The sequence below is a fragment of the Chiloscyllium punctatum genome, chromosome 20, assembly GCF_047496795.1.
Source record: "Chiloscyllium punctatum isolate Juve2018m chromosome 20, sChiPun1.3, whole genome shotgun sequence".
Taxonomy (NCBI): Eukaryota; Metazoa; Chordata; class Chondrichthyes; order Orectolobiformes; family Hemiscylliidae; genus Chiloscyllium; species Chiloscyllium punctatum.
In genome coordinates this window covers 46928717-46953277 of record NC_092758.1, presented here as the reverse complement: position 1 = coordinate 46953277, position 24561 = coordinate 46928717, and the positions used below count along the sequence as shown (strand labels likewise).

Sequence of the window (24561 nt, the reverse complement as noted above, 5' to 3'; positions counted from 1 at the left end):
ACTACATCGAACACCTGGAGCTCAGTATCTATCATGTCAACATTACCCTCATCAATCCTTTCTGTTCTGTCTTCAAAAAACTCCCAAGTTAGTTAAAATGATTTCCTCTTTAAAAGCTTATGCTTGCTCTTCCAAATTAATCCACATTTTTTTCTCATGTGACTATTAACTCTACCCTGAATAATTGTTTTTAGAAACTTCCCCACCATTGATGTTAAGCTGACTAGTTTGTAATTGCTGGGATTAATCTAAAAGTTTTGTTTAATGAACCGGGGTGTGATATTTGCAATTCTGCAGTCTTCTGGCACCTCCATTAAGTTTAGGGAAAGATTATGGCGAGTGCCCCTTCAATTTCCAGTTTAACTTGCATCAATATTTTGGGATACATTTCATCTAGTGCTTTTTCAACTGAAAGAACCAACCAGTAATCCAATGCTTCTAATTAAATTTAAATACTTTTAGTGATAAATAGGGAATGTTTCTCCTGATTTGCCTTTTTATGTCCCTCAGAACATTTGCAGATCCCCCTTCAACCTTCCCTCTCTAAGGAAAATTACTCCAACCTACCTAGTCTCTCTTCATGGCTGAATCATGAAAACAACATCCTGGTGAATTTCATCTGTACCCTCCCTAGTGTAACCACCTTCTTCATAAAATATGGTGACCAAAACTGCACACAGTACTCTAGTTGTTATTTAACTGAGGTAATACACAGCTCATCATAAAATGCTTGCTCTTGTTTTCAATGCTTTGACTAATTATGGCACCTATCCCATATGCCTAGATGTCTTTACCATCTTATATATCTGTCCTGATGCCTTCAAGGACCTATGAACATGCACACCAAGGTCCCTATGATCGTCTGGACTTGCTTGGATCCTATCATTCTGTGTATGCCTTAGCCCTCCCAAAATGCATCACCTCTTGGTGAAATGTATCACCCTCTAATACTCTCTCTTACTTCACACACAAGTTTAGATTAGATTAGATTACTTACAGTGCGGAAACAGGCCCTTCGGCCCAACAAGTCCACACCGACCTGCTGAAGCGCAACCCACCCAGACCCTTTCACTAACACTTCGGGCAATTTAGCCTCGCCAATTCACAATGTTGCTCCTTCGGTCTCTTTTAAATTTCTCCCCCTCTCACCCTAAACTTATGCCTTCTAGTTCTTGATTCCACCACCCCAGGGAAAAGACCTAATCTATTTACTCTATCCATGTCCCTCATGATTTTATAAATCTCTATGAGGTCACCCCTCAGTCTCCAATGCTCCAGGGAAAATAGCCCCAGCCTATTCAGCCTCTCCCTGTAGCTCAAATCCTCCAACCCTGGCAACATCCTTGTAAATCTTTCCTGAACACTTTCAAGTTTCACAACATCCTTCCGATAAAAGGGAGAACAGAATTGCACACAATATTCCAAAAGTGACCTAACCAATGTCCTGTACAGCCGCAATATGTCTTCCCAACTCCTATACTCAATGCTCTGTCCAATGAAGGAAAGCATACCAACCGCCTTCTTCATTATTCTATCTATCTGCGACTCCACTTTCGAGGAACTATAAACTGCACTCCAAGTTCTCTTTGTTCAACAACACTCCCCAGGACTTTACCATTAAGTGTATAGGTCCTGGTCCAATTTGCCTTTCCAAAATGCAGCACCTCACATTTATTTGAATTAAACTCCATCTGCACTCCTCAGCCCATTGGCCCATCTAAAGATGTTGTTTTATATCTTCCTGCTGGTTAACAAGACAGAAACAATATTTTGATGCTAGAAGAGTGGTTGTCAAGTTAAAGGCAGGATTCTAATTAAAAAGAGTTCTCTGTCTCGGATAATGTCAAGTTTCATTCATATTCTAACAGGTGGTAGTATTCTCAAATGTTGGAGGTGGTGGTTCAGTATTAAGGAGTCTCAAGTTGAACTCCTCAGACTCCCCAGCTTCATCAGTGAACAGCCACATGAAGATGACAAGGTATTATTCCAGCTACCAAGACGCTTTACCTTTTGTGAATCAAATTGGCTTTGGACAAAACTAAGTCTCTGTATTTCGATGCACATACCATTTGGAACAAAACAGATTAACCAAAAGCGCAAATAGAAATAAATAAGAATGATCTGATACCCACTACTGTACAGATGAATGTTTGAATATTGAAGAATATAGAACACCAAGAATGGACAGGAAGCCAAGAAAGGTTGGAGGCTGATTCTGTTAATTAATGATGGTGTTTGCAAAATACAGAGAGATGGCCTGAGCTTATGAAACTAGAAAATAGAAACAGTTTAGACCAAAATTAGACCTAAAAGAAAGAAGCCACTTTGGAAGTAGTGTACAGGCTCCCTAACATCAACCAAGCAGTAGGATTGAGTATAAGGGAAGAAACAATGGGAACTTGTCAGGAGAGTATGATGGTAATCATGGAGGATTTTAATCTACATAAAGATTGGAAAAATCAGCTGGATGAAAATAGCATAATTTCTTTGATCAACATGCTCTGAAGCTGACCAGTGAGCAGGCTATACTCAACCTGGTATTTTGCAATGAGAAGAATTAAATAATGACCTCATTGTGTAGATGCCCCTCGGTTGAAAGGAATATAATATGATTGAATTTAGTTTTCATATTAAGGGGAAACAGAGTACACAAAGTCCAAGATTAGACTTTTAAACTTAAAGAAAAGGGCAATTATGAGGCATGAAAGCAAAGTTAGATAAAATAACCTGGCAAATTATATTAAGGGATTGATCAATAGAAATACAGTGGCAGACATTTAATGATACATTTCAGAAGATACAAAACAGATAAATTTTAATGAGAAAGAAAGGTTCCAAGGGAATGACTAACCATGCATTGTTAACTAAAAATAAGTCAAAAATAGTATCAGACTTAAGGAAAAGATTTATAATTGTGCAAAGTTTGGTGGAGAGTCAGAAGATTTAATAATATATACTTAAAAACTAAGAGATGAATAAGAGGGGAAAAATTAAGAGTACGAGAGAGATCAAGCTAAATTAAATAATTGATAAAGAAAAAAGAGAGAACAAAGTAAACGTTGGTCCCTTGGAAAGGAAATCTGGCAAATTAATAATGAAAAGAAAGGAGATGACTGATGAATTCAACAGAGATTTTGTGTCAGCCTTAAGTGTAGGACCTAAAGAAAATTACAATCACCAGGGAAGTGATAACTAAGGAAATTGTTGGAGGTACTTGCTAACAGTCCCCTAAAGTCATTTAGCATCTTAAAAGAAGTGACTAATGAGATACTTGACTCCTTGTTCCTAATTTTCCAAAATTCCCTTGACTGAGGGAAGATTTCATTATATCAGAAAATAGCAGATATAGTTTCTTTATTAAAAAGGAATGGAGACAGAAAGCAGGAATTTATAGGCCAGTTAATTTAACACCTGCCATAGGTAAGATGTTAATGTGTTGAAAGTAGTTCAGAGAAGGTTTACAGGGCTAATACCCAGAATGAGCAAATTGGCTAGAAAGGCAACGTCTTTTTCCTCTGGAGTTTAGAAGAGTCAGATCTGAGGTAATTGAAACACATAAGGTTCCGAGGGGACTTGTCCATGTAGATATTGAAAGAATGTTTCTCTCTTTTGAGAAAGTCTAGAACTCAGAGTTATCATTTAAAATAAGGAGGCAGTCATATAAATTAGAGATAAGGAAACACTATTGAATGGCAGAGCAGGCTCAAAGGGGCCAAGTGGCTTATTCTTGTTCCTTATTTGAATGTTTGAAATATAATTGAATGGCAGAATAGGCCCAAGGAACTGAATAAATGACTCCTTTTCCTGTTGGATGAGGTAGTGCTTTGTAATGCAAATGTTTGTAATGGAAATAAATGCTTCTAAAAATTTGTAATAATTGGCTCCAATTCAATCCTTCACTGTCTGACTTTCTTGAATAGAATATTTGATTGGTTTGCCTTTAGATATACTAGGAAAGTGGACCTCATATTAAACCTTTGAAAGACTGAGGCATATTGATCAAACTGTCAAATGTAAGTGCAGATTGTTGGGAATATACATTATGCTCAGTTTTCCTGAATCTAAAAGGGTCATTCTGACAACAACCTTGCTAGTCTGCTTGAAATTAAAATGTTTGTTAAATAGATGGTGGTATTAATATCTGTTGGTATAACTGGCATGGTTGCTAAATATTTAATCATTTTTATCCTCTTCCTTTTTGGAAACTGGATGAATTTTCATTCCTGTAATTTAACCCAATCCACTACTATTTAGCTTATTTGCCATGTAAGCTTATATCCATGCTTTGTTACCTCTAAACTCAATTACTTAAATATTCTCCTGGATGCAAGTGATTTTGCAATTCGTCCAAGCTTGACTTCATTCAAACCTCTAATTTTGAATCCTACACACCACTACAATACCCAAGGTCTAGCATTGCTTCCCGGTCCAGCACCATTTCCTTTTTAAATTGCCATCATTGTTTTCAAAGCTGTCAACAACCTTGCTCAAGAAGTAGAATGCAGTATTAAATCTTATTGTCATGTGTACTCAATGTATGAGTACAGTAAAAAGTGTATAAAGTCACCGTTCTCCAGTACCATTGTGGTTACAAAGCCAGAATCTCAAAAAAGGGCAGCAGAAATAAAAGAAAACCAAAAGGTAAGAAAAATGTCCAGATCTCGCAAAGTCTAAGTCTTCTCTCCATAAAGATTTTTGGAATCACCAATGCAGGTACTCGGACCTATATACGGCTTGATGTCTCGGGTCATTGAGCAGTCTGACATTGATCGCTGCAATGAGCCATGTTCTCGCTACCGCTGATGCCGTCACCATCTCCGACCACTGGAGGGGCTTTGCCATCAGCGCTGCTGTCACCGACCCCCAAACAACGGGAGATGCCACCATTCCGCACACAGCCCACTCTCGCTACTGTGCTGATTAGCCCCCGCAAGAGGTTTGATCCTTTTGCTTGCCAGGACTTGTCTTTCCATGCCAGGTAGCTTTCACTTGCCGGGACACAGAATGACTTAGCTGATGCTGACTGAAAGTAGTCAGTAAGAAACTAGTCAGGTTCCTCTGATTCCTGCTTCCAAGTCCTTTTCAGTCATGGAGGGAGAGAGCAAGCAAACGTTTTGAGTCCAGATGACCCTTCATCAGAGCAGAAGTGAAGTGTGGAGGGGACAGCATTTATGCAATGGTTTGGCAGGGGGGGAGGGGGGTGGTCTGCGTGTCGGGTGCTAATGGAAAAAAGGATGTTGATAATTCAGATTAAGTGATTGGAATGTGAGAATGGCAGAACCATCCTGCCAGACATTAAAGGACAGATAATCTCTCTTGGGGTGGGGTTGGGGAGGGGGTTGGTGGGGAGATGGGGAGAGTGGATATAATAACAAGCTAAAAGAAAGGGAAGAAATGGGAGCTGGTTCACAATTTAAAGTTGTTGAAAGTCCTGCTCGCATACCCATATGTCTTTCCTCAGCATGCTGCAATGTTCCAGTGAATCGCAGCGCAACTGGAGGAACAACATCTCAGACTAGGCACTTTACAGTCTTCTGGACTTAACATTGAGCTCAACAAATGAATAAGTAGAGACCTTAATGTCTAGGCAAACCAGTTGACTCACAGTGATTGCAATTATTTTTCAGATTTTAACTGGTCTTAGTGTAGTCATTTTATTACACATTTTTATAGTCTTGAAACTTAGTTATATTTAGTTCAAGGTAACTTTAATTGAACAATTTATTATTGAACAGAAGAATTCAACACAGTGGGAATATAGTACTTGGTGTTTGGAACAATAATCAGATTCTGTGTTGGATAGATTTGCTTTCTCAGCACTAATAATGAGTATTGGCTTCTCCCAAGTAGTTTTACAAAGAACATATTGTGTCTTTATCTTTACACTACCACCATATTATTTTGGCAGATCATCCTGTTTTATTAGATTGTCTTTTCTGTGGATAAGTTGTAAATATTCCCAAATGTGCAGCAACACCTACAAGCAATGGTTTTGGTTATGTGAGCATTGTGTCACATAAACAGTGATGTACTGCAAAAAGTTACAAGAAGAACAAAACCAGATGGAGCACATGATGTTACCCTAGGGACTGGACATTACAAAGGCACACTCTAATCCTGCAAAGTTCGACACTCTAACTTTAGGTGATTTCTATCAGAGCTGTCTCACAGCCTATCAAGCAGCAACTGACTTCCCTATCAGACAATGTCCCAAATTATTCCATCAGTATCCCTAGGTATGTTCTGTCCTAAATGCAGAATAGACTTACTATAAGTGGTTGTACAGTGATATACAATTATGGAAGATTAGCCCTGGGCTTCCTCAATTTTGATTTAACATGAAGTTTCATAGCAACGCACCAGGCTACCTGCTGATGAGTCTGTACTTCACCAGATTGAATATCACTGGAAAAAGCAATGAAAGTAGAAATGTAACAGAACATACTTCCAACATGTCCATGACCAAGTGTGACACAGTAGCATCAATACTGACTGAATTGGTCTAGTCCTAAAGGATTTAACTGCCAAATTAGGTTGAAGCAACTGCTGAGAGAACAAACACTGGGGAAAACCAATTTTTATAAATTTGTTTGTTGCAGAGGTCTCTGTCTATGACTATATTGGTAGAAACATCTCTCTGTCCTTTCATGTCTTTTTGTGTTATGTGGAGTAGAATCAAAGCTGAACTAGCAGTTCCAAGCTAGGCGTTCATGCGGCACTGGAAGCTATCAGCAGCAGCAGAATTGTATTCTGTCACAATCTGTAACCTCATGGTCTGGGATATCCCCCACTTTACCACTGCCATCAAGCCAAGTAACTGTTCAATGATGAATGTAGAAGGGTTATGTCAGAAACAACACCAGGCATATCTAAAAATGAGGTGCTAAACTAGTGAAGCTACACTAGTAAAGTTACAATACAAACTCAGTGCATGTTAAATAGCAGAAGCAGTATGCTAGTCACAGAATTACATGAATAATAAAAGATTACTGCACAAGATAAGAGCTCATGATTCTAATATTAATGCATTAGCCTGGCTTGTGGATTGGTTAACACATGGAAAACAGAGAGTCAAATTAATAGGTGTTTTTCTAGGTTGGACAGACGGAACTAGTGGAGTGTCATAAAGATCAGTCCCTGAGTCCGCAATTATTTGCTATCTGTGTTAGTAGTTTGGAAGAGGGACTAGGGAATAATGTATCCCGATTTGTTGATCACACAAAAATAGTTGGGAGGGCAAGGAATAGTTGATGAGGAATAAGAAATCTGCAAAAGGATATAGATAGGTTGAGTAAGTGGGCAAAAACTTGACAGATGGAATTAAATGTAGAAAGTGTGAGGTCATGTTCTTCGGTAGAAAGAATTAAAAGGCAGACTATGACTCTAAAAAATGCAGCACAAAGGGATCTGTGTGGTTTGGACATGAAACACAATAGGCTAGCATTTGGTGCAGCAAGTAATTAGGAAGGCAAATGGAATTTTGACCTTGATTGCTTGGGAGTTGTAGTTTAATAATCGGTAAGTTTTGTTACAGCTGTACAACCATGTTAGTGAGGTAGCACCTGAATTGCTGTGTGCAGTTATGGTCACTCTATTAATGGAACCCTAACATCATACTTACCTTATATACTGTACTTACCACTTTATAGCAATGGTTAAAGTGTCCTTTGTGACCTTTAACTTTCTATGCTGAAAAAGACCTGTTAGCATAGAAGTCTGGTTCTGCATTTCTGAAGGAATTCTGATCAGAATCTTGTATCAGAAATGCGGAGCTCTTTTGTTACATATAAATCTGGGTGAGATTGCCATTCCTTGTAAAATACAGCCCATTGTTCCAAATTATTCTTCTGTGTGGACTAATACATCACTCAAGTAAAACTATCCACAGTCATTGCTCTTGTTGTAATTGGCTGAATGTTTTAAGATGTACTTCCAGTAAATCAAAACATCAAGTTTATGGATTTATCCATGCAGCAGTTGTATTCATTTGAAAATTTAAAAACACAATTAGATCATACTTTTGTATTGATGCATCAGTGTGAAACACGTGCTCATAAATAAATATGTTACATTCCAATTCAATACGCAAACACTTTAACAGCAAATAATGTGAGGCTCGTCAAAAAAGAAACAAGGTTGCTGCTTTGAGGTTGCTTCAGTTGGGGTGCAATATCAGGCTGTTAAAAAATCACATTTGAAATGTTTGAAGGAAATTATCCTGACAAAATCATGGAGAATGTTTTTATTGGTAGATGAAGCAAGCATTCTCATCCATTCTGCAAGCATTAAAAAAACAAGCTACCAGAAGATCAAAGCCCCACAACATGTCAAAACGGACAAACACAACATATCAGTGAAACAGCACCTCAGGGCCAGTTAGGCTGAGATCTGAGAGAGAATATAGTTCTCATATCAATAGTCAGACAATACTGTGATACAGTATTAAAAGCAAACATTGTACTTAGTTTGGTAAACACCAGTCTGAGCACCAGAGCCAAAATCCAGGCTGATAACTTATTTTGTAGTTCGTTACCATTGAAATTGTTAAGAAACATAGAAAATACTACAAATTCCTATATTGAGGTAGGGAAGGTGTACAGAACTGAATGTTCTTAAAAAAATACATACACATATCAATTAAAAACCAAAAGAACTGTGGATTCTGTAAATCAGAACCAAAACAAATTGCTGGGAAAGCTCAGCGGATGTGGTAGTATCTGTGGGGAGAAATCAGAGTTAATGTTTTGGGTCCAGTGTTCCTTCCTCATAACACACATTAATTGATGCTCACAAAACCTCCAATAGCCATAATATATTTCCCAGCTCCATGCTTGGAGTATTTGATGAGAACATCATATGAATGTGAAACAAAAATGAATGGGAAAAATGGATGTTAGGCAAAGGAATGGGCTTTTGGGTCAGGCAGTAAAAAATTTACCTTAATGAATCATTCAAGGAAAGAGCAACAGGGAAGAGGCAAAACATTTTATGACAAAAACTCAAAAGCATAGCGTCATTCTGGCTATAAGCATGGATATAGTTATCAATAGGACAGATCAAGTGAATCCTTAGAAGAGTATAAAGGCAGTAGGAGTATACTTAAGAATGAAATCAGGAGGGCTTGAGATAGGGGAAGAGGGGGACATGAGATAGCTTTGCCAAATAGAGTTAAAGAGAATACAAGTACATTAAGGACAAAAGGGTAACTAGGGAGAGAATAGGGCCCCTCAAAGATCAACAGGGTGGCCTTTATGTGGAGCCGCAGGAGATGGGGCAGATTCTAAATAAGTATTTTGCATCAGTATTTACTGTGGAAAAGGACATGGAATGTAAGGAAATAGATGGTGACATCTTGAAAAATGTCCATATTACAGAGGGCGAAGTGTTGGATGTCTTGAAATGCATGAAATTGGATAAATCCTCAGGACTAGATCAGGTGTGCCCTAGAACTCTGTGGGAAGCTAGTGCAGTGATTGCTGGGCCTTTTACTGAGATATTTGTATCATCGATAGTCACAGGTGACATGCCGGAAGACTGGAGGTTGACTAACGTGGTGCCACTGTTTAAGGAAGGTGGTAACGACAAGCCAAGGAACTATAGACCAGTGAGCTTGACGTCGGTGGTGGGCAAATTATTGGAGGGAATCCTGTATTTGGAAAGGCAGAGACTGATTAGGGATAGTCAACATGGCTTTGTGCGTGTGAAATCATGTCTTAGAAACTTGATTGAGTTTTTTGAAGAAATAACAAAGAGGATTGATGAGGGCAGAGTGGTAGATGTGATCTATATGGACTTCAGTAAGACTAGTTAGGAATGTTAGATCTCATGGAATACAGGAAGAACTAGCCTTTTGGATATAGAACTAGCTCAAAGGTAGAAGACAAAGAGTGGTGGTAGAGGGTTGTTTTTCAGACTGGAGGCCTGTGACCAGTAGAGTGCCACAAGGACCAGTGCTGGGTCCACTACCTTTCATCATTTATATAAACGATTTGGATGTGAGCATAAGAGGTATGGTTAGTAAGTTTGCAGATGAAACCAAGATTGGAGGTATAGTTGACAGCGAAGAAGATTACCTCAGATTCTATCCCTTGTTATTGACCCCACTACTAAAGACAAAAGTGCCACCTTATCCATCCTACATTTGCCCTTCATCACCTTGTACAGGTCTATCAGGTCTCTCTCAACCTTCACTCCCAAGAGTAAAACATTGCCAGTATATCTAATCTTTCCTCATCTCAGAGCCTTCAGCCCAGGCACCATCCTGCTAGATTTTCTTTATACTATTATAATCACATTCTTCCAATAATGTGGTGACCAGAACTTCACGCAGCACCCTAGTTGTGGCCTAACCAGCATTTTATACCGTTTCAGCATAACCTTCTTGATTTTGTATTCTGTACTTAGGCTAATAAAAGGAAGTATCACATATGCCTACTTGACTATCTTATTTACCTGGCCTACTGTCTTCAGCTATCTTAGGATATGCACACAAAAGTCTCTCAGATTTTCAGTACTTTCCAAAGTCCTGTTGTTCATATTGTCATTCTTTGCCTTGTTAATCCTTTCTAAATGTATTACCTCAAACCTTTCAAGTTTGTATTCAATTTGCCACTGCTCTGGCCATCTGACCAGTCTATTGATATCTTCCTGCACCTTATATCTATCTCATCACTATTAATCAGCCTACTAATGTTCATCAGGAATCCTGATGAAGGACTTTTGGTGGAAACTTCAAATCTCCTACTCCTTGGATGCTGCCTGACATGCTGTGCTTTTCCAACACCCCACTCTTGACTCTGATCTCCAGCATCTGTAGTCCTCACTTTCACCTACTAATGTTCATGTCAATCTCAAACATCTTGAACACCCCCCTACATTTAAATCCAAATCATTGGAAACAAATTGATCCTTGTAGAACTCCACTGGCAATAGACTTCAGATCACAGAAACATCCTTCTACAGTCACCCTCTGTTTCCTGCCTCTCAGTCAATTGTAGGATCCAATGTGCCACTTTGCCTTGGATCCCCTAGGCTCTTACTTTATTGACAAATCTGTCAAAAGCCTTTCTAAAGTCCATGTTGATCACACTAAATGCATTAACCTCATCAACACTCCTAGTTACCTCCTCAAAAAAAACAAATTTGTCAAACTCAATGTCCCTTTAATAACCCCACGCTGACTATTTCTGATTACTCCCTGTCTCTCCAAAGCACACATTCTGTCCCTCAGAATTCTTTCTAATAACTTTACCATCACCAGGATTAGACTGACTGGCCTGTGATTTCTTGGTCTATTCCTTCTCTTTTTAAATAATGGAATAACATAGCAGTCCTCACCTGTGGCCAGGGACAATTTGAAAATTGTTGCCCGAGCTCCAGGTAACTCCTCCCTTGTCTCCCTCAGTAGCCTGGGATATGTCTCATTGGGTCTGAGATTTATCCATTTTTAAGTTTGCTAAATCCACCAGTACTTCCCCTCTCTGTGTTAATTTCTTCTAATATTTCATAGTCCTTCACTCTGATGTCTGCATTATTCATTTCCAATGTGAAGACTGTCACAAAGTATTGATGACTGACTGACATTGACAACTATGCCCACATCTTTTGGGTCCACACATCAATCACATCTATTCTTTCCCTAGTTATTCATATGCATTTTATACATTTATAAAATAGGATTTGGGATTTTCGTCATTCTATCTGCATTTCTTTCTCATGCACTATCTTTCCTTCCTAATTTTGTGTTTATATTCCTCTAGTTAAGAATGGATGAGAATGCCTGCTTCACCAAGCAATAAAAACATTCTCCATAATTTTCTCAGGATCATTTCCTTCAAACTTTTCAAATGTGATTTCTTAACAGCCTGATATTGCACCCCAACTGAAGCAACCTCAAAGCAGCAAACTTGTTTCTTTTTCAAGGAGCCTCACATTATTTGCTGTTAGAGTGTTTGAGTGTTGAAATGGAATGCAGCAATTTATTTATGACCATGTGTTTATTTATGATCATATGTATTCACCCTACTGTATTGAGCCCACAGTGCCATAAGCCTCTTTTTTATTTAGTTAGCTGTCAATTAAGTGGAATTATAATTAATTGAACATATTGTTGACAACCCAACTCACCTCATTAATAATCAACTTCCAGTCTTACTAAACTTGTCAAACAAGCTAGACATCAAGAAACTCAGTATGGAAACCAGGACATCCTAGGCATTGGCCTGTGCCAATCTTGGCCATCACTGATACACTTAGGAAGCATAAATCATGTTGGAGGTGCACCAGAAAATAGCATTGAAAAGCTGTCGCTAGGACAAGCACCCAGATCACAGATTGGGATAGGCTGCATGCATCTCAGGGCTGCTTGCTTGCTCTCTTTGGGCTCGCTTAGTTAACGCTTTTCTGTAATGCATCCTTGCAGCATCCATGTCTTTCCATGCTATTAACAACATGCCTGTTAGTGCTTTGCACTTCAACCAGACCCAGAGGAGATTAATATTGTTGTACTGAATTGCTCTTTATTGTAGACAAGGGCAGGTTGGTTTGCTGTGGGAATCTGTCTGGGGATAGGGAGCATCTTGACAATACAACAAGAATCAATCTAACACCTAAAACATGTGCCAGCTGCCTCAGCACAAACGTACTGCATGTTCTTAATCAAAAGGCCATGTTAGAAAGTGGGTACAAGCTTTCCCATCACCTGGCTGGGGGAGGTGAAGGGGTGGGGCGGGGAGGGTGGTGGTTGTTGTTGTGCTGCCAATCGGGGCAGCTGTTAAGGCATAGCCTGCATATAGACCACAGTCAGTCATCAACTTGGGATGCTCATGATCCAGTGATCTGTGCCAGCACAGCTTGAGGCATGTGCAGTGGTCCATACTGTACAGCCTGCATAATCAGTCGAGGCATTATGTATCATCAGCTGCAATGACAGTGGTTAGGCATCTGGTCATTCTTGTCTAGGGGCTGTTCAGTGAAGTTAGTCAGAGATCTGGAGTGAATACAGTCCTGGGAGTCCTTCCATCATTCTTTCAGGAAGGTGCATGGAAGGCCTGTAGGGACATGGGGGGATTCATTGCCAGAAGGAGTGGGTGAATCAAGACTGAGGGAGGGAAACACAGGCATTTGTAGAAGTGGAGACAAGTATGGTAAAAGGGACAGCACAAGGTCTATGAAGGTGTGCAGCACAGCTTTGGAGGACATTGAAGTCTCGTGATCAAGAGCATCTTACCCCATCTTTTATACTTTTCACAAAGGTGTGGAGAAATTCTTGGAAAGCAGTAGCATGATGCCAATTAGTGGAGACTAACATTTGTCAAATGCCTCATTAATACCGAACTTACCTCACTAATCTTACCAAACTACCAAACAAACTAGATGTCGGTAAATCTCAACAAAGAAACTGGAGTGGGCATTCAACTTGCTACTTGCTCCAAATGATCAAATGTTGGAAAGTAGGCACAAACGTCTCAACGTGTACTGATTGGCACTCGCCACACACATATCTTTGTCCATGGATAATGGCATCCAACCATTAGGGCAAATTTCCAATGCATTTACAGGATGCTCCGTACTTCCATACTGCATGTAGGACTGCACCAGTCGCTCATTGCAATATTGTAGCAAGAACACTTTGTGCTCAAGGACTGGATCAGGCTTTGAATCTTTGACTGGTATGATAGACCTTACTCATTCACCTACCTGACTGCTCACACCATTGGCTTACATTACGTTTGTTATGCCATGCTATTTAGTGCAGACACAAAGCCAAGATATTCACATAGTTGTCAGAAGACTTCAGTCAAATCAAAGCGATAGCATTTTTTCAGAGGTTTCTGGCTTAGTAAATCAAGGGCAGCCTCTAATATGAGCATAGGGCCTGCTCAGGGCTGGTCAGTGTCGGCATTGTCCCCTTGTAAATAGTAATGAGCCAAAAGCGAGGCAGCACACCACTTGTTTTCACTCTTTCTGCTCTGATGTGGGCTCTTTTCTTCCTACAATGAAAGAATAGTAGGTCTACTGTGATATGAATTTGGCTGACACAGCTTTTACTTTTGAGGGAGACAGGGAGAATGAGCAGATGCATGATGTATCCATTAAGTTGTCTGAAATATTTAATTCAGGACATTAAATGCAAAAATAAAGTCATGCTAAACCTTTACAAATTTCTGGTTAGGCCTCAATTGTATAATTTGTACAATTCTTTATGCCACATTTGAAGAAATATATAAAATCTTTGGAGTGAGACAAGGGGTTTTAATGAACTAAGTCTCACACACACACAGAAATTAAAGAATCTGGGATCATGCTCCTTACGCAGGGAAGGTTAAGGGCAATCTTGTAGAAATATTCAGAATTATAAGAGATCCCATTCAAAGAGAAGCTACTTCCTCTGGCAAGTCTGTTTGAAATCAAAAGTCATGGATTTAAAATAAGTGGCAAGAAGATAGAGGGGAAATGAAGGAGTCTTTTCTACACAGAAGGTTGTTATGATTTATAACACACTACCTGAAAGTATGATGAAATCAGATTTTATTGGAACTTCCAAAAGGCAATTAGACACTCACTTGAAGATAACTGATGTGTAGAGATAAAAAAAAGGCTAATATGCAGGGTTATATAGAAAATGGTCAGATGAGGGATTAAATTGAAATTAAATGCTTTCAGTTGACCTAGCATTTGCTCAATAGCCGAATAGCCTGCTTCTGTGTTATAAGGTTTTAACCAGATTTTGGAATCTCCTGAATTCATTTCTAGAAGTTATTCCTAAATTTTTTTAGTTTAGTCTGGCTGAATTGGAAATCTGCATAGAGTCTTAGCTGTAAACAATTGTCAAGGTTGCAGATTTTTAATTACTGCAGAATTAAAGGCTGAACGTTATCCCTAATTATTGCCTAATCAAAGGTTGTCTGGATTTACTAAGCAGCCAATTTACAGCTATTTCCATTGTTTTAGTAAAATTGTCATTGAGAAAATGGCAACTTCTGATACATGATAGGCAGATTAAGTACTACAAATACTATGTTGGTCTTTATGAAACAAATGCTTGTACTTTACATGGTGTCTATATAACCTTGGGCCATCAAAGTGTTAATCAGCAAAATGAAAATTCATTAGTGTTGGAATGGAGAATATTAAGTAGAGTTGTAAATATGTGTTGAACAATTTTGGTGCAATTAATATTCCCATGATGGAACTACAACGTAGCACAAACAAAATGAGGATTGTTATACGATTGCATTAAATGGTTCTGACAACAAGCTAATTCCAAAATGGAATGAGCATTAAATACATTAAATGCAGGAAATAGCATGTGAAACAATTTTTTTGTAAAATCAAATCAAAAGGTATGGCTCAATTTCAAAGCAATACTTTAAAAATCATCAAGTAAAAGGTCAAAGAAATAGGCTCCAAGAGCACCTTCTAGCAATGTATTCTATACCAATTGGTAGCTCAGGAATTAGTTCATTTTCCTTTGACATTGAATAATTTCTCAATCTTCCTGTTCTTAATGCTGAGAACCCCCCACAAATAAAGTCAGGTAATTATACATTATTGTGGTATTGTAACAAGCATTTTTTTCAATGGTGATTAGTTGGATTGCTTAACTGTGCAGATTAAGACATAACCTTGTTTTAACTGAATTAATGCGCACATTAAAAAAAGACATATATGGCAGGATTTTATAGAGGCCTAAATGACATGGGCTGTGGTGAGATTGACCTTCTTTCTCCTTTGCTCTGCATTCCAACACTGGCTTAGACTGCATTGACTGGGTGTCAACCTTGGACCACATTGGCATGGTCTGGTGTTGTGATCTCTCCTGTTGGCCTTGAAGGAAGAGGATTCCCTGCATTTTCATTGTCCCATCCAGCAGGACTTCCAGATCCTTGCCTACAAAGCAGGGTACCTATATTTCTCTGTCCACCAAGCCCAGATCAAATGTTAGGAATCATGAACGGCAGGACCAGTGACAGTACATGCCCGGGTGCACAACAGGCTTTTAAAGGTGGTGCCAGTACCAGGGATGCCATCAATTTTAGAGTAGCACGTTGTTCTGGGAATTGCGTGAGGTAAAATGGGAATAGAATCAGATTAGAGTACCAATATAGCAGTGAGGTAAGTAGTTAATGACGTAAATTTAATATATCATGGTGAGAAAATAATGTGCCTTTCAAAACATTTGACTCAATTGGCACTTAACCAAAACACTGTAAGTTTCAGCCTATAGTAATTACGGTATGAAGCCACTTGGTTATTGTATGGAAATTTCACATCTAAAGTTTTGTGCGGTGCTTAGCTAATTGTACCTGTTAACTCTGAAACAGCAAACAGAGAATGCTAGAAATACTGAACATTAATAGAAGGAGAGACAAATATCAATCATTGGTCTTTGGTGGTGCAGAACTTGAACATTATTGAAAAGCAAACATTCTGTCAGGACAGATGCAAGAATGTCAATTTCAAATGAAGCAACAATTTATCCTGCATGAGAAAAAGGTACTGATTCATTGTTAAGTCAATTCTGACTGTTTAAAGTATTGCCATAGAGAACGCACCAGGAATCTATTGTCCTTCACAATCTTGTTCATGTTAAACAAAGTGCATTGCCTGGACTTATTTTGCCGATGTCACTTCCTCCCCATGGACACTGCTGTATGCCCCACTTCTGCCCCCATTGTGAGTGCACTTCTATTGGTGACGTCACTCCTGACCCTCTAATCATGCCCACTCAAGTGACTGTCTCTGCCTTTACACCCAGCTCCAGCCCCACTCCAGATCCTAGCTCCCAGCCCTGCCATGTCTTTACTATTCCCCCAGATCTCCCCCTCACTGAGGATGAAGATTTAGTCCTCACCTTCATCCCGCTACACTCTCAAATCAATGAGTTCGACATGCATCGCAACCTTGAACATTTCTTCCACCATCTCCAGACCCTCTTTTTTCAATCAAGACATCCCACCACCCTCCAAGGACCCCTTCTCTCATCTCCAACACACCCCATCCCTCTGGGCACCTCATGCTGGCCTGTTACCCACCCTTGACCTCTTCATTTCTAACTGCTACCATGACATTGACTGCCTCAACTGGTCCACCCCTCTCACCCACTCCAACCTCCCGCCCTCAAATGCGTAGCTCTCCACTCCCTCTGCTCCAACCCCAACCTCACCATCAAATCCACAGACAAGGGGGGAGAGCAGTGGTAGTTTGGCACACTGACCTCTACACTGCTGAAGCAAGGTGCCAACTCATAGACGCCTCCTCCAATTGTCCCCTCAACCATTACCTCACCTCCCTTCACCAAACCATCTTCGCCCAGACCATCCACAACCTCATCATTTCTGGGGATCTTTCATTCACAGCTTTCAACTTCATTGTCCGTGACCCCCACACTGCCTGATTCTATCTCCTACCGAAGATTCGCAAACCTTACTTCCCCGTCAACCCATTGTCTCAGCCTGCTCCTGTCCCATTGAACTCATCTCTGCCTACCTTGACACCGTCCTGCCCCATAGTCCAGGAACTCACCACCTATGTTCGGGACACCACCCATGCCTGTCACCTCCTCCAGGATTTTCATTTGCCCAGCCCCCAATGCCACATCTTCACCATGTACATCCAGTCCCTGTACACATCCTTCCACCACAATGAAGGCCTCCAATCCCCCCCCCCCCCTTTTCTTTCTCTCACGCCATCTCAACCAGTACCCTTCCACCGACACCCTCATCCGCCTGGCTGAACTGGTCCTCACCCTTAACAACTTCTCCTTTCAATTCTCCCACTTCCTCCAAACCAAAGGGGTAGTCATGGGCACCCGCATGGAACTCAGCTATGCCTGCCTCTTTATCAAGTACATGGAACAGTCTATCTTCCGCAGTTACACCAGCACCATGCCCCACCTGTTCCTCCACTACATTGGTGACTGTATTGACGTTACCTCATGCTCCCACGAGGAGGTTGAACAGTTCATCAGCTTCACTAACACTTTCCACCCTGACCTCAAATTCACCTAGACCATCCCAGCCACCTCCCTCCCCTTCCTGGACCTCTCCATCTCCATCTCCAGTGACCGACTAAACACAGACATCTACTACAAGCCTACTGACTCCTGTAGCTACCTACATTACACCTCCTCCCAACCTACCCCCTGTAAAAAACACTATCCCTCATTCCCAATTCCTTTGCCTCTGCCACATCTGTTTCCAGGATGACCAATTTTACCTTAGAAAATCCTAGATAGTCTCCTGCTCCAAGATCGCAATTTCACTTCCCACATCGTCAACGATGTCTGCCAGCACATCTCCTCCACTTCCCACACCTCCACCTTGAACCGCACCCCTCTGAATGCAACAAGGTCAGAGCTCACCTGGTCCTCACCTTCCACCCTACGAATCTCCATATACATCACACCTACAAACCGACCCCACCACCAGATATATTTTTTCCTCCCCACCCCTATCAGCATTCCGAGGAGACCATTTGCTCCGCAACTCCCTCATCAGATTCACAACCTGCACCAGCCCACACCCCATTCCCGGCACCTCCCCTTGCCACAGGAAGTGCAAAACCCACACCCACACTACTCCCCTTACCTCCGTCCAAGGCCCCAAAGGATCCAACAGAAATTTACCTGTACATCCACCAATGTCACCTACTGTATCCGTTGCACCCAATGTGGTCTCCCCTACATCAGGGAGACAGGATGCCTACTTATGGATCACTTCAGAGAACATCTCTGGGACACCCACACCAACCAACTTCACCGGCCCGTAGCTGAACACTTCAATTCCCCCTCCCACTCCACCAAGGACATGCTTGTCCTGGGCCTCCTCCGTCACCAAATCCTAACCATCCGATGTCTGGACGAGGAATGCTTCATGTTTTCCTTGGGACCCTGCAACCATAGGGGATCAATGTAGATTTCACCAGTTTCCTCATTTCCCCAGTCCCAAGCCTCCAACTCGGCACCACACTCATAGCCTTTTCATCACCTTTCCCAACTATCCACTTCACCCTCCTCTCCGACCTATCACCTTCTCCCTGACCTTCACCTATCTGTCACATTCTCAGCTACCTTCCCCCCAATCCCAACCCCCCTCCCTTTATCTCTCAGCCCCCCGGCCCACAAGCCTCATTTCTTATGAAGGGCTTATGCCCGAAACATTGATTCTCCTACTCCTCGGATGTTGTCTGACCTGCTGTGCTTTTCCAGCACCACACTCTCGACTCTGATCTCCAGCATCTGCAGTCCTCACTTTCTCCTATATCCTCACTTTTAAATACCATCTTGTAAGTGTAAGTGTGGCACATTTTGAGTGCAACAGAAAAATTGGATGTTAGTGTAAATGTGGCACAAGAATCTGGAAGGTCCCAGATGTGGTGAGTATTTCTGTTCCTCTCACCAAGTAATGTGCCCACACCGCACTTGCATAAATGATAAGATAAGATGATTCACCCTGGTCCATGGCAGATATAACAGCAAGAAAGTTGCTTGCCACAAATTTGGAAATTTAAAACATCAAATGGGAAAATCCCAGCCATAGTTTCATTTGCTATGTTGTTTGCTCCCATTTTACCATTTTTCATTCATGACCTATCATAATTCTTTCCCAGAAGCAATTGATGAGATCTCCTTCCTGTTAAATCAAAACCTTTCAGCCTTCTGGCAAGATATCACAGAATCAACACATCGAGAAAAGTCAAAAGCATCCAATAGGGAACTTGAAGTGTATAAAGAGTGAAGCTTGTCCTCCTCTGACAGAGGCTGGTTTTTGGCTACTGTGGAATGATTGTGTTTTTGTGATAATGACATACAGTACTTCTGAATCATATCCAAGTGTATGGTGAGATAGGTAATAACTTTTCATTTTCAACATAGTAACCCCAGAACGTGAAAGTACATCAGGGACAGGAAAGTACTATTCAGTCCATCAGAATTATAGTATTTTAGCCATTATGCTGTAGTACCTTTGTAAATGCTCAAAGTAAATCTTATCTCTTAGAACCTGTCTCATAGCTTTTCTATTTGAAGTTAGGCTCTGTCTCATTGAATTATATAGCACTTTTTAAAATACATTTATTTATTTTATTCTCAATTAAGTAATTATAAATAAAGGCAAAGATGGTATTGGGGAACTTGAGATGTGATGAAACAGACTGCTCTTGAACATAACATAGTGTTCAATTAAATAGTTAACAGTCTTTCAGACTCATTTGATTTCAATTGAATTACTAAAAGCATAAACAATGTTTTATATGTTGTAATCTTTGTTTTAAGAGGTGATATAAAAATTGTTAATAAATTCCTTATTTACTGATCTGATGGAAGTATAACCTTCCACATTACAGATGTACAGAAATTGAACCAAGCATATTTTTCCAAATCACTTACACAGGCCTACCCATTACGCCATTGTAAAGATTTGACATTTCATCTCTACATTTGAGTAAACCTCTTGTGGAAACATGATCAGCGGCAACAGCTCACACCAAGTATGCTGTTGAAACCTAAGGATGAATTTCCATTGATCCTTGAGCTTCTTGGCTCTGATGGTCCCGTGTCATTGAATGCTGAGTCTAATAATCTCAGAACAAATTATATCTGAAAGTGCAGTATTTTTAGATGAACTAAAAGTACAATGAGGTAATTGGTGCCATACACAGGTGTTGTTTGTTAGAACAGAATTAAATATGATGAGGTAATTGTCAGCATGTGCGAACATTGTTTGTTTGTGATAATTCAAGCTGTTATCTTTTAAAATTATGCAGTAATGTCAATATTCCTATTGATCTCAGTATTACATAAGTAAGAGATCATTGAAAAATGAAAAATAATGTAACAACTGATGTAGAAGCTTCATAATTTTATTTCCTTCGTGATTGAAACAAAAGTGTTTTATATAAGTACAAGTAATAAAAATGTGTTTGTATGAATTAAAAATTGAAAGGGTGAACCTAATCATGCAAATTATGTCTTGATCTTTAAATGTCTGTGTCCTATTGCTCTACAGAAGTGCTTGTTTCTTATATTAATTTGTTATCTCACCAGTTGTTTTCACATACTGAACTTTTCAGTTGAAATTGCAAATTACCAATATCTAGATGGCCAAAACTGATTGCAGCATCAGACGTATTGTCTCCAGGATCCTATGTGAACAATAATAACCACAAAAGGTTTGATAGCTTTTCATCCTAGTTCATCAAGATAGAATAATGAGCTAATTGCCTGTATATTAATAATTCATTACCTGAGTTTTATGACAATGGCTAAAGGTAAGGATAGCCTAATCCATTCCCTTTCTTCATTCGGATTATATAACTAACACAGAGAGAGGTCAAATGATACAACCTTTGATAATATGCTTGGATTTGAATTTGAACAGTGATACAAGCTGCTGAGCTCTCTCTCTCTCTCTCTCTCCAATTTAAAAGCTAAGCTTTGAGCCTTGTTTGCTGAGTTTTGAACCATGTTTACATCCCTGCAAGCAGACAAAGTTCCACAGGTAAAGCCGTTCAATTTCTACAACAATTTTCCAGAAGAAAAAGAGACATTCCAGTATATTTTAGGACATCATCTCAAAGGGAGAAAGGCAATGTCATGGTAGTAACATGGATTTGAGTCCTACTGTGGCAGATGGTGAAATTTGAAATCAATAAAGATTGGAATTAAAAGCTGACTAATGGTAACCATGTGACTATTGTTGATTATCTTTTTAAAAATCTGGTACATTTATGTGTTTTAGACAAGGATATCTATCATATGTTCTTGATTTAAACTACATATGACTCCAGACCTACGGCAATTTGGTTAACTCTTAATAGCTCCCTTAATAGCAACACCAATAATCAATGAACGAATATAATAAAAGGTTGAAAAACAAAAGCCTGTGAAATCTGCAGCCAGATCAGACTGCCAGCTATAAACTGTGAATTATTTCTTTTATTTTGTTCACGACTTTGCATTTGGCTAAATATACTGATCTCTACTTCGAATATGCGTTCGTGTGTGTGGATTTGCTTTTGCATTTTTGGGGCCTGTATTAACCTTTTAATTTTTTTTCCAGGTTGGCTTCAAAACAAAAACCTGACCTTGCACTTAAAAATGAAAAAAAAAACTGGTCGAATCTTCACAACTACCATGTAAACAGTCAATTATAAACACGCATTGGCAAATTTGTTTTCTTCAGAAGTTCAGTACATCTATTAAAACCAAATGAGAAGAAAAAGATAGGAAGCCATTCCACCCCTCCTTTCCTGGTCATAACACCGATATGTTTAACAACATGGAAATAAATGTGGGACTAGGTAGCACAAATACTGTTGTCAAGCACAGATGAAAAATAATTAGGTATTGCAGTTAAATAAGCAGAAAATGCCTTTGCAACTTAAGCCCATCATCAGTATTAGGTGTCTGTCTTGGCTTAGTGGCGTCTCCCTGATCTCTAAGTTAGAAATTTAAGTCGTTCTCCAGATAGATAATGCATAATCTAAATTGAGTGTTCAGTACCAAGGGAGTCTGACCTTTGGATGTTTGATCTGTTGGATGAGTTGTTAAACTCATTTGGCCATTCCTTTGGATATAAAATATCCCATGTGCAGAAGAGAAAATGAGTCCTCACCAATATTCACCCCTAAATGGATACAGCAAAAATCTATGCATTCTGCTAACATATCAGTTCTCTTACTGAAGACTTGACTTCTAGAATTAACTGTGCCTATTTTTAAGGTGTTCTAGCACAGCTACAACACATGCATTTACCCAACAACATGGAAAATTGACAAGCTATATCATGCCCACAAAAGACAAGACAAATCCAGTGTGACCCATCAGCACCTGTTCAATTTACTGCACAATAAATAGTACTCAGCAACAACCTACACATCAATGCTCAGGTTGAGTTCTGCCTTGGCCAGCCAACCAGATCTCATTGTGAAAGTGGACCATGTATGGACAAAAATGCAAATTATGAAGATGAGGTGAGAGTAATTATTCTTAACACCAAGGCATTTGAACAATTATGGAATCAAGACCCCTAGAAAAAATAGCCAAGACAAATTGAGGAAAATTCAATACTGGTTGGAATCGTATCTTGCACAAAGAAAATTGCTGTAATTGTTGAGGTCAATTATCTTACATCTCAAGGTTTAACCTTTGGTCCACTCATTTTTACATTTTTCAGCTATTTCATTAATAATCTTTTCACAGTTATAATATCAGAAGTGGGATGTTTGTCAATACTTTCACAGCATTCCATATTTAGATTTAGATTAGATTCCCTATATTATTTGCAACTTTTAGATGATGAAGCAGCAAAGGCCCAAATGAAGCTAGAACTGGACAACATTCAGGCTTAGCCTGATATGTAACAAGTGTCATGCAACTGCCAGAAAATGGTCATCGCTAACAAGAGAAAATCCCATTTTCTCCCCTTGATATTCAATACCAGTACCATTGCTGAATTCCCCACCATCGATATTCCAGGCACAACCATTGACCATAAGCTTAACTTGACCAACTATTTAATTGCTGTAACTGGAAGAGCAAGTCTGAGGCTGGGATTTCTGCAGTAATTAACTCATTTCCTAATTCCCCATAACATGTCCTCTATCCACATATCACAAATCAGGAATGTGATAGAATACTTTCTAGTTATCCGAAAGAGTGCAGCTCCAATCACTACATCAAAGCAGTTTTTAGCCACTATCATAAACATTCACTTCCTCTACCACCAGTGCACATTAGCAGCGGTGTGTACCATCTACAAATGAACTGCAGCAAGTGACCAAGTCTCTTTCGATCGCACCCTCCACACCTGTGACTTCTGCCATTTAGATGAACAAAGAGCAAACACATGAGAACATACCACCTACAAATTTCCTACCAAAGAAATATGTGCAGATATAAATTTTGATGTGGTGGATTTTGAGAATGCTACCGAGGATGTAGGAAATGATTTGTATGAATAGTTAAACTAGATAGAAACAAGTAAAATAAATAAAATACCTTTTTCTCAAATGATCTTTTTGTGGATAAACTTTTGTGTGAATTGAAGTATTTGTGCTTCATATTTGTGGGAAGATAATTGTTAATTAATGTAATTGTGTGAAAGAAATTAATCAAGTGAATTATTGAATGAAATCTAATGGAAATAAGAAACATTTCAAATAAATTATTATGGTCTGGTTTTATATCTACCTTTAATATCTACCTCTATCTAGCTTTAATATCTACCTTATTTTGTACACATGCTCATAGGGCAAATATCTTTGGCATAAGACTTCATTAAAACATTTTCTTTATCTTAATTTTTAGATCTTATTTTTAACCTCCATTTCTTTATTTCCCAGACATAGGATGGGTAGCCCAACTTGTATAATTGCCAGTATAAGAAATAGGGCTAAACAAATTAAAATTAATTGTTAATGAAATCCTACCCTAACTGAATGGATATTTCAAGATTGAAATCTTTTTGTTAGTTTTCCAGTTGCAGTGAGGAAGATATTTGAGACTCAATGGAACTGTAAGTAAGTGTGTTCAGAGCAACTGTCAGCCAGAAAATCTCA

The 24561-nt window shown here is 39.4% G+C and overlaps 1 long non-coding RNA gene across 2 annotated transcripts in view; it reads left to right on the top strand.

Moving 5' to 3' along the window:
• LOC140492106 (uncharacterized) overlaps positions 1-24074 on the top strand; it is a 54410-nt gene extending 30336 nt beyond the window's left edge. The window contains exons 2-3 of one of the 2 annotated variants that reach the window (XR_011963494.1): positions 1869-1978; positions 22062-24074. This is a non-coding gene — a long non-coding RNA (uncharacterized lncRNA). Of the gene's footprint in view, positions 1-1868; positions 2128-22061 lie in introns of those variants that run through there. The other variant, XR_011963493.1, reaches the window with a different exon arrangement.
• The last annotated feature ends 487 nt before the right edge of the window (positions 24075-24561 follow it).